Consider the following 11,054-nt stretch of genomic DNA (forward strand, 5'->3'; position numbering starts at 1 on the left):
TATCAATGGAGCTCAATCGGCGGGGTCCCCAGTAGCTCTTGGAGTGCCTCAAGGTTCCATTCTTGGTCCCTTTCTGTTTTTGGTATACATTAATGATCTACCAAAACTAGTTCAAGATAGACATGATATAGTGTTATTTGCAGATGACACGTCTCTTATATTTAAAGTAGACAGGAAGGAAAACAGCTTCGATAACATTAACGATGCACTTTCCACCATAGTAGACTGGTTTACGGCAAATAACTTACTTTTGAATGCCAAGAAAACCAAGTGCATCAAATTTACGCTGCCGAACGTCAAGCAGGTAAACAACAGCAATATTAAAATAAAAGGTAATACGCTGGAATTCGAAGATCGAACGGTTTTCCTTGGAGTCACTTTAGACGCAAAACTGCAGTGGCATGCACATATAGCCACTCTAGCCGGCAAACTTAGTTCTGCTGCCTATGCAGTGAGGCGAATCAGACAGCTGACAAACGTAGAGACGGCCAGGCTGGTATACTTTAGCTACTTCCACAGTGTTATGTCGTATGGAATCCTGTTGTGGGGAAAAGCGGCAGACATTCAGACAATATTTGTGCTGCAAAAACGAGCTGTACGTTCTATCTATGGACTGGGCGCTCGAGCATCCCTGAGAGAGAAATTCAAAGAAGTGAACATTCTTACCCTTGCATCTCAATACATACTTGAGAATATTATGTATGTTCGGAAAAACGTCCACGAATTCAAGCTTAACAGTGATATCCATAACTATAACACTAGAAACAAACATAAACTTTCTGTGCCCGCCCACCGCCTCCGTAAGGTTAGTACGTCTTTCGTCGGGAACTGTACACGTTTTTATAACAAAGTTCCCACTGATATAGCGAATTTACCACTTAACAAATTTAAGTCACACATTAAGCGCTCCTTGTTGAGTAAGGCGTACTACACTGTAAATGATTTTATAGATGATAGAGATGCCTTTAAGCCGGCAGCTTGATTTCGATAGTATAATAAGAGTTAATATGTATTGTTTTTCTTTTCTTTTTTTTTTCTTTTCATTGTGAATTAATCATGCTAGTGTCCAGTAGAATTGACACATGAGACCATCATGTTCTCGATTAATTAGGTATATTGTTTATATTGCTTAATTTAATTTTAGTTTTTGACACTTGGAGACCTTATACATCTCTAAGTTTTAATTTTATTTTTAATTTTTTTTTTTTTTTTTTTATTATTTATTGTATAACTGTGTACAAAGATGTTGACATAATACAATTAGGAACCAACAGTCTATCCATCACGGACGTACAATATATTAATGACTAACCTATAACTAAATAACAAAACTAATACATGCATACACTATTATCATAATCGTCAAATTCTTTCATGCTGTAGAAGACTCTACTAATAAGCCATTTTTTTAAAATGGTTTTAAATTGGTTACCTTCGACAGACTTTATTTCAACAGGCAACTTGTTAAAAACTTTTATTGCTGCAATGTAGGCACTTTTATCCATAATTTTATTATTGACCTTTGGAATACGATAGTTATATTTATATTGCATGCGCAAGTTATCATTGATTGTCGACAGTTTTGTGAAATACTCTCCATTGCGCTTTACAAAGAGGCAAAGCTCCAGTATGTAGATTCCAGTTAAAGTCAAAATCCGCTTTTCCTTGAAAACATTTCTAACTGAGTGAAGCTTGTGCAAGTGAAACATGTTTCGTAAGCATCTTTTTTGTAACCTGAATGTAGTTAGAACATCAACAGAATCACCCCAATAAATGATACCATAAGTGAGTTGTGAATATACATTTCCATAGTATGCGCTCTTAACGACATTCTCTGAACATGTTTCAGAGAGTATAGATAGGGCATAGGCTGCTTTTGCAATTTTAGAGTTTAAATCTGCAATGTGAGACTTCCAATTGAGATGAGAGTCTATTGTAATTCCTAGGAATTTGGCGCTGTCCACTTGCTCTATTGTCACCGATCCTTGTTTTACGGTGATGGGCATAGGTGAAGTTCTGTAATTTCTAAATTGAACGAGTTTTGTTTTGTTTAAATTTACGTTAAGGTTTAATGTTTTTAGCCATTCAACTACAATTCCTAGTGTGTTGTTTATACTGTGTTCAAGTTGCTCATCTGTTAATGGTCCTGAAAATAAAAGCGTAGCGTCATCAGCAAATAGAACGCATAATTCGTTGACAACTTTAGGTAATTCATTTATATAAATTAAAAAAATAAGTGGACCTAATACACTTCCTTGCGGAACTCCTACGTTGACAATTTCAAAGTCTGATTGCTCCTGTTCTATGGATTTTGTTAAATCGTTAAACGATTCTATAACTGTCGCCTGCTGCCTATCACATAAATAAGTTTTGAAAAGTTTCAGAGCGTTTCCTCGTATTCCTAAATTTTCTAATTGACGTAGAATAGTATTATGAACAACACAATCAAAGGCTTTAGATAGGTCCAACATTATTTTTTACAACAACATTATAATTTGTTTGTACATATTTATATTTTTAATGATTCTGACACTTGAGAGACCTATACATCTCTTAGTCAATATAGGGCATTTTGCTTAGTAATTATGTGAAGATATACCGTTTTTCATGTAACATACAAGAGCAAAATGTTGTGTCTCACAGCTATACGTTATTACAATTTAAATATTAATATGGCCCGGCAGCTTGAATATGTCATGCTCGCTTAAAAGTCTTTGCTTACGGTGGCGTTGTTGATCGGGTCGCCACATTCCCGAATGAAGGTTGAGAGAGGCGATGGCTGAGATACGCGTCATACTCGTGAACGGGTGCTGTTTGTGGAGACTGGTCTATTTAAGCTAACACGAGCTATTATATTTAGTAACTTTATTTTTGAGTATAATTACATGGACACACCTCATTCGGTTCTCGTATGCTATTTTATTTTTACTATCATTTTCTTTAATTTAATGAATGTTTTAATTAGGTATACAGGATTTTGACTCTTGGAGACCCTATACATCTCTAAGGATAATTTGATTAACTACTATATATTGTAATCTTTTAGTTATGATGACACTTAGAGACATTTACATCTCTATAGTAGTTTATGCAACAGTGATATAATAAGGGTTCTTAAAATTCAAGGGTCGAAGTTACAAAACGAGACGTAGTCGAGTTTTGTAAAAAAAGACCCGAGAATTTTAAGAACCAATTATGAGCTGTTGCATACATTACTTTTTCTATGACAGCTGCAGCAAAAAAAAAAAAAAAAAAAAAAAAAAAAAAAAAAAAAAAAAAAAAAAAAAAAAAAGAGTTATTATAAAAAAAAAAGAGTTATTATTTAAAAAAAATTGAGTTATTATTTAAAAAAAAAAGAGTTATTGTTGTAAATGAAAACATACCTCTTTCAATCAAGATGATCGGAACTTGTATCTTAAAAAAAAATAAAGCGGTTGTATTATACTCATAAGATGACTGCTAGCAGTCATCTTATGAGCCTATAGACAAAGCATTCAAATGACATTGCTTTAGATATCACTGTCAGTCATTTAATTGACACATTTAAGTGCTGGAGTAGAAAAAATAATTTTAGATTATAGTTTTTGTATCTTTGTGTTTTTTTTTTCAATACTATTGTTATTGCGTTTTTTGTAATTCGACATTTAGAGGCTTTATACATCTCTATGTTAGTTTGATTTGATATTTACGGCTTAGTTGTATTTTATAATTATTGATGTGTTTTTTTTGCTGTATGTAAATTCCATATTGACGTGTAAAAGTGCCCTTGTGGCCTATTTGCTGAATAAATGTTGATATTTGATATTTGATATTTGATTCTAAAACACAGGTTTAATGTGTGGCTACCACTAGTTTGGCACTGACATAAACGCTATCGAGAACGTAACTTACTTTCTAATCTTTCTATGCATCTCCCTCGTACTCGCATTATATTGCGAGCGAGATGTACTTATACAATGTAAATTACGTAGATATCGGAGCGGCCAAGGAGCTCATAAATATCTGAACACGCCTTTATTATCAAGGCGTTAGAGTGCGTGTTCAGATATTGTGAACACCTTGGCCGCTCCGATATATCTGATGGCGACTGTACTGAGAGAGGCATTTACGCCAACTTTAGTCAAAAATCTTCCAAAACGAACTTAAGGGCGTTTTATTTTTTGCTGTCCCCTACGTTTTTTTTTCAAATTTGGGATTTTTCATGTTATTTCTACTCAGAATCACGAGCTCTTTCTACACTAATAGGAGAAAAAAAGTGTCCCAAAATTTCCATACATTTTTCGATCTTTCCATTACGCGACCGCCATACAAAGTCTATGAAAAATGGTGACGGAATGGAAATAAAAACCTTAGGACACATTTTTTCTCCTATTAGGATAGAAAGAGCTCGTGATTCTGAGTAGAAATAACATAAAAAATCCCAAATTTGAAAAAAAAGTGTAGGGGACAACAAAAAAAAAACGCCCTTAAATCAGTTAAATACATTGCTTTAAGTTAAGTCATAGAATGTAACATAATCCAGGTTTCACCCACTATTTTTAATAAGTCCATTTTACTTCTCTGAATTTTACAGATTCGTATATTCTAAATAATATCTAGGAGACCGAGCTTTGCTCGGAAAACATATAAAATCTCATAAAATTAGCGTTTTCCCAGACATAAGACCTAGCTAGATCGATTTTTCGCCCCCGAAAACCCCCATATACCAAATTTAATCGAAATCGTTAGAGCCGTTTCCGAGATCCCCGAAATATATATATATATATATATATATATATATATATATATATATATATATATATATAAATAAATAAATATTTAAATAAATAAATATGCAAGAGTTGCTCGTTTAAAGGTATTAATATGCAAGAATTGCTCGTTTAAAGGTATTATATAGATTAGATAACTTATTTATACAGTAATTTATAAACCCATTATCGACTTCAAACTGTTTGCTCCCATTTATCAGATTCAGTATTTCCTTCAAAATAATTCTCATTGCTGTTAAATGTACCGAAATTAATGCTATCAGCAGATAACTTAACCTATAGAAATACCTTCAAAGCGCCTAAAAGGTACATATTTACTTTTGTATTTTATCGTTTACTAGCGACACGCCCCGGCTTCGCACGGGTTAACAAATTATACATGAACCTTCCTCTTGAATTACTCTATCTACTAAAAACAAACCGCATCAAAATCCATTGCGTAGTTTTAAAGATCTAAGCATACATAGGGACAGACAGAGGGAAGCGACTTTGTTTTATACTATGTAGTGACTAGCATCAGTAGCATCGCACTGGTTACCTACACAAAACCTTAACTAAAGTAATTATACAGCTAAACCTTCTCCAATAATCACTCTATTAATAGGTGAAAACCGCATGAAAATCCGTTCAGTAATTTTTGAGTTTATCGTGAACATACAGACAGACAGACGCGGCGGGGGACTTTGTTTTATATATAAAAAATAAAATAAAATAATAGCTTTAAACGAGCACTTCTTGTATATTTATGAAAATGAATGAAAAAATCGTTTATTGGTCACAGTGATTATTGTGTAACAAATTTAGAAAGGGTTGGGACCTCCTAGTAAGTATATCAATACTTGTGACAGGAGACCCCGCTCTTCCAGCAGCAAGTTAAGGGTATACAAACCAATAGAATACTCGTTAATTATGTAGGTACAGAAAGTAATACATTAAAACATATAATTAAACTAAAGTAACAACAGTTAACAATTCAATGTAATGTAATAATCTGAGATATAGATATAGTTATATATGTCACCGTAAAATTGTAAACACTCGTCAGCTTATAATCTCGCTAGTTAAATTATAAACTGACGATTTCGATGAAATTTGCCATATAGGGGGTTTCGGGGGCGAAAAATGGATCTAGCTAGGTTTTATCTCTGGGAAAACGCGCATTTTTTAGTCTTTAAATGTTTTCCGAGCAAAGCTCGGTCTATCAGATATTATCTACTTAATACGAGACATTTCTCACGAAGACAAGCCATGTTATGTTCGAATTTTTAAATATCGATTTACCGTCTATCACATCTATTACTTAAACCTCATATAAAACTCTCACCCATTTCCAAAATCAACTTTAATACATTACAATAAAGCTAAAAATCCTAAAGCCCGCTAAAACAGTTACGAGGTTTGGTAAATTATAGAACCGTATGCTTTACGTATAGTCACGATTCCGACACACGATTCGACGTTCCAAATTTAAATAATACGGTACCACGAAAACCGTTTCGCTAAATTCGAAATCCATTGACGCTTTTGACTCAGTTTTGAAATGACTTTTCATACTAAACCGTCAATGGATATTGTATAATCGATGTGGTAGAGTTTTTGCGAGTTTGATAATGATGGCAGTGATTTTTTCAAAGATGGCCGATTGTTAAGTATAACAAATGATGATAGGATTTCTCTAGCACTTTTACTTTTGATTTGTGATTTAAGGCACGAGCTATATGTGTCAAGAATCATTTGTGCCGAATATACTTTGTAATTTTATAATGAGAGTTACAAAAAGAAATTAGAAAAGACACATATTAACTCACATGTCTATACATCTATCCGATACGGGTCTAACGCGAATTTATTTTATTACCTCAAAAATATCTGAACCGACTATATTGTCAAGGCGTTAGAGTGCGTGTCTCGATATTTTTGAGCGCCTCGGCCGCTCCGATATATCTAATGGCGCCTGTATTCACGATAATGGTTGAAAACAATTCAGTTTGTAGGTAGGTACCTATACAAGTGTCAAACTTAAAAGGAGGATTCGACACTCAGGCAAAAACTGGTTAAAAATAAACGAATTTTGAATTTTGAATAAACAATGTGGTGGCATAAAATGCGGTTTATGAAAAAAGCGTAACTCCTCGTTCTTCTGCCAGTATATTATTATCGAACGAAAATGCATATTGTTATACAGAATAACAATACCGATAGAAACATGGATTCACTCACAATGGACGCTGCCGGCGAGAAGATAATATTTTCGTTTTAAATTTTACTTTGTAGCTAGTAAGTATAACTATAAAGATATACAGCATACAGCCCGTGGGTAAACCTATAGTACATTACGATACAAGTGCAAAAAGTAGGAAATTTCACCGTGTGGCTATAAATTAAAACACGATCGAAGTATTCGCACTTGTATCGAACAACGTTTTACAGTACATGTACCTATGACATGACACATGACTCATGAGTCACATGACTCTTTAATTTTTCGACATTGACACGTAATATATGCTAATTAACTGCACTAGTGCGGTATAGTAGCACTGCATGTAATAGTTATTGAACATACAAGTGCTGAAAGTAGAAAATTACTAATTAGTAGGTGGTAAATTAAAACACGAACGAAGGGAGTGTTTTAAATAGCCACGAGTTGCGAATTACCTACTCGAGTACTCGCACATGTATCAGAAACACATGTATCGCACATGTACCTAATGTTTTACACCTGATGGCCCTTTACATTTTTGACATAGGCACGTAAAGTGCTAATTACCACACTTGTGCGGTAAAGTAGCACTGTATGTATACTATATTGTAATAGTACATTCATTTACATACTTAGGAATACGTAAATGCTCCAAATCGCAGGTATTTGGGCTAAATATGCGATCTGGGGCTTTACGAATTACTTACCGCCCGTGGTTTCTCTAAAGTTTTACGTCTTGCCTTGGCCAGGAAGTGAGATTTTCTTCCCACTTACGGGAATTTGAAGCCAAGTTTATCAAACGTTACCTATATCATTTGGATTTGAAGAGTATCAAACGTTATATCATGCCAAAATATGGGCTTCTTAACTTTATTAGTAATGTTAAAAAATAGCGTTACGCCCCCGACACATTTCTAAAATGCCCCATTCCATCAATTTGAATATTCCCGGACAGGCATTTCTGTGTTTCATTGTAACGTTTGATGGACATCAGTGAAAGCGGTTATACCATGTGTTTATATTGTGGCATTGTTTTTCTCAATGGTACTTTATCTCGGCTTGACAGGGATGTAGAGAGCTAGATGTGTCACGGATCAAAACTTGAGAAATAATCTGATGTATAATTTTCCGTTGAGTTACAAACTCGTACTTTTTTAAGGACGACGGGGCGACTGGGTAGCCTAGAGGTCCAGGGTTTTAGACGCGTATCACGCGTAAGCTGAAGACGCAGTTTCGAATCCTGCCACTACCACTAGAGGGCTTGGTCACTTTTTATTTAGTACAGTCGAATGTAAAAATATTGGTGCACACATCATACTCAAAAATTTGTCCCATAAGCACTTAATGTCAGCGAATTAAGAACTATTTATTTGTGAATAAATTATATGCACCGATATTTTTACACTTGACTGTACGTATGACATCTATTTGCTCTAAGATTAACTGAAAGAGATCCCTTAAAGGGATACGTTCGCCTTTTTTTGTACAATAAAGTGTTTTACCACTATAATATAGGTAGGTACTACTACTATTTCAGTTTATACCAAAAAAATTGTCATAAATTTAATTTTTGGTACAAGCTTTTATCGCTGACTGTACTTTTCTTTCCACAGGCAACGAATACTCATCGAGACATTCTAAAAACCCCAAACATATACTGGGTCAACCAAATATTGTCAGTAAATAGGAACAAAAAAAACTATACTCATCCTTTTCTTTTGAGTGCTAGTACTAGTGTTAGACAAAGATAGTATGATTATCTCTGCCTATGTTTGAAATCAAACAGACCTTTGACACACTATAATTAGGTTGTCCTGTTTTATCACAGAGTTCATATATATACCTTCTGTCTCCATCATCAGATCAGCTCGATGGTACCATAATATTGCATTGTCACCTACATACCTATGTATGCAAATTTTCAGCTTCATTGGAAGTCACTCGGGAAGTGGGTCAAATTTAACTTGCAAGATTTGACCCGTACAAACATAACTACATACATAGGTACATTGCAAGTTAAATGAAAGCTTGTAATAATAAAAACTTCTACATTGCTAATATTAGTAGATTCCGTGTCTCTTCCAGCCTCAAACCTATATCCACGCCCAACAATAACTCGGGACATGCCCAGACAATAGCCGATTACTTTTAGTGCTCATTGTGCCCGTCCGCGCTTATTTACGCTCACTTACGCTTGCCTACGCTCACTTACGCTTATCGCCGGAACGAGCCGTTGTCAAAGGGAATATTAGTAGGAGCGCTGTTTGAATGTAGGCTGAATAGTTGCTCACTTGTATTGTAAAGCTTGCAATCCGGAGGTCGCGGGTTCACACCCCGGCTCGTACCAATGAGTTTTTCGGAACTTATGTACGAAATATCATTTGATATTTTACCAGTCGTTTTTCGGTGAAGGAAAACATCGTGAGGAAACCGGACTAATCTCAATGCCTAGTTTACCCTCTGGGTTGGAAGGTCAGATGGCAGTCGCTTTCGTAAAAACTAGTGCTTATGCCAATTACTGGGATTAGTTGCCAAGCGGACCCCAGGCAAAATGCCGGGACAACGCGAAGATGGCGGTATATGATCTTGACGTCTTTCGGAAATAAAGGTTGAACACGCCAAAACTGGGGCATGTACAATCGACTATTGCTATGCAAATAATAGAGATATACAAACTTTTATGGCACCTACTTGGTCACAAGACACTGGCCTATAATGTTATCAAGTTTTTTTAAATTATGTTTATTCGTTGTCAAAATGTCGAGCAAACAACATCAACAACGCGAGCGAATTTTGCACGAATACGTAGAAAATTCATTACTGAGCTACAGAGATATCGCGAAACGACTGAAATGTCCTCAATCTACGGTTTGTCGCGTATTAAAAAAGTTCCGTGCGCACCTAACAATAGATCGGAAGCCAGGAAGTGGAGGCGTGCAGGGTGTCAAGAATAAAAAAAAGGACGAGAAGGTGGTGAACATGTTTGCCTCAAATCCTAAGATTTCGTCTCGCGATGTTGCTAAAAAAGTTAAAATGTCTCAGTCCTATGTTCAAAAAGTGAAACGTAGGGCTGGCCTAAGGAGTTATAAGGCCCAGGCAGCACCAGATCGAGACTCGAAACAGAACTCATCCGCGAAGAAACGGTCTCGAAAACTTTATGAGAATTTCATAACCAAATTTGCATGCGTCGTCATGGACGACGAAACATACATAAAAGGTGACTTTAAACAAATTCCTGGGCAAGAGTTCTATACCAGCCTAAGTAGAGTAGACGCCCCTGAAGAGTGTAAATTAAAAAAACGTTCGAAATTTCCAAAAAAGTACCTGCTTTGGCAAGCAATATGTAGCTGTGGGAAAAGAAGTCGGCCGTTTATTACTACCGGGACAATAAACGGCGATATTTATAGAAAAGAGTGTTTGCAGAAACGTTTGCTACCTTTCATAAGAAAGCATGACTCACCACCTTTGTTTTGGCCAGATTTAGCCAGTTGCCACTACTCAAAACCAGTGATGGAATGGTATGCTGCAAATGGGATCGTGGTGGTACCAAAAGTGTGCAACCCCCCAAATAGTCCGGAACTGCGGCCCGTTGAAGAGTACTGGAGTATTATGAAGGGAATTTTAAAAAAGAAAGGCGGCGGAGTAAAATCGGTCCCTGAACTACAAAAGATGTGGACATGGGCGTCAAGACAGTGTTCTATTAACATGGTGCAAAGTCTTATGAGCCGTGTACGTAGGAAAGTTAGAAAAATGGCTTACTGTGTAGACCAAATCTAAAATATGGAATGTTATTTTAAACAGCGTTAAATATGCTATTAAATGTGTAAAACATAATATACTTTTTCACTTTTATTATAATTTTGTACTACATTTTGTGTGCCCCAGTTTTGGCGTGTTCAACCTTTAGGTGTCCTAATATTGTCATAGACCGAGACACGTGGAAGAAAGAGTAGGAGGCCTTTGCCCAGCAGTGGGACACAAAAGGCTAACAAACAACTAATAACCAATAAACTTGTATATTTTTCCAAAAACTGTATAACACCATTATTTAAGAAGCTATTTAATATTTAAAAAGCATTCAA

The 11,054-nt window shown here is 35.5% G+C and overlaps 1 long non-coding RNA gene across 1 annotated transcript; it reads right to left on the reverse strand.

The window, feature by feature from the left end:
- Window positions 1-1,428: 1,428 nt before the first annotated feature.
- LOC134659207 (uncharacterized) lies at window positions 1,429-2,460 on the reverse strand. The gene is made up of 2 exons (XR_010097788.1): window positions 2,277-2,460; window positions 1,429-2,242 (listed from the first exon to the last, which is right to left on the reverse strand). It is a non-coding gene; the product is annotated as an uncharacterized LOC134659207 (long non-coding RNA).
- Between the last annotated feature and the right edge of the window lie 8,594 nt (window positions 2,461-11,054).

Source organism: Cydia amplana, chromosome 24 (assembly GCF_948474715.1).
Source record: "Cydia amplana chromosome 24, ilCydAmpl1.1, whole genome shotgun sequence".
Classification (NCBI taxonomy): domain Eukaryota; kingdom Metazoa; phylum Arthropoda; class Insecta; order Lepidoptera; family Tortricidae; genus Cydia; species Cydia amplana.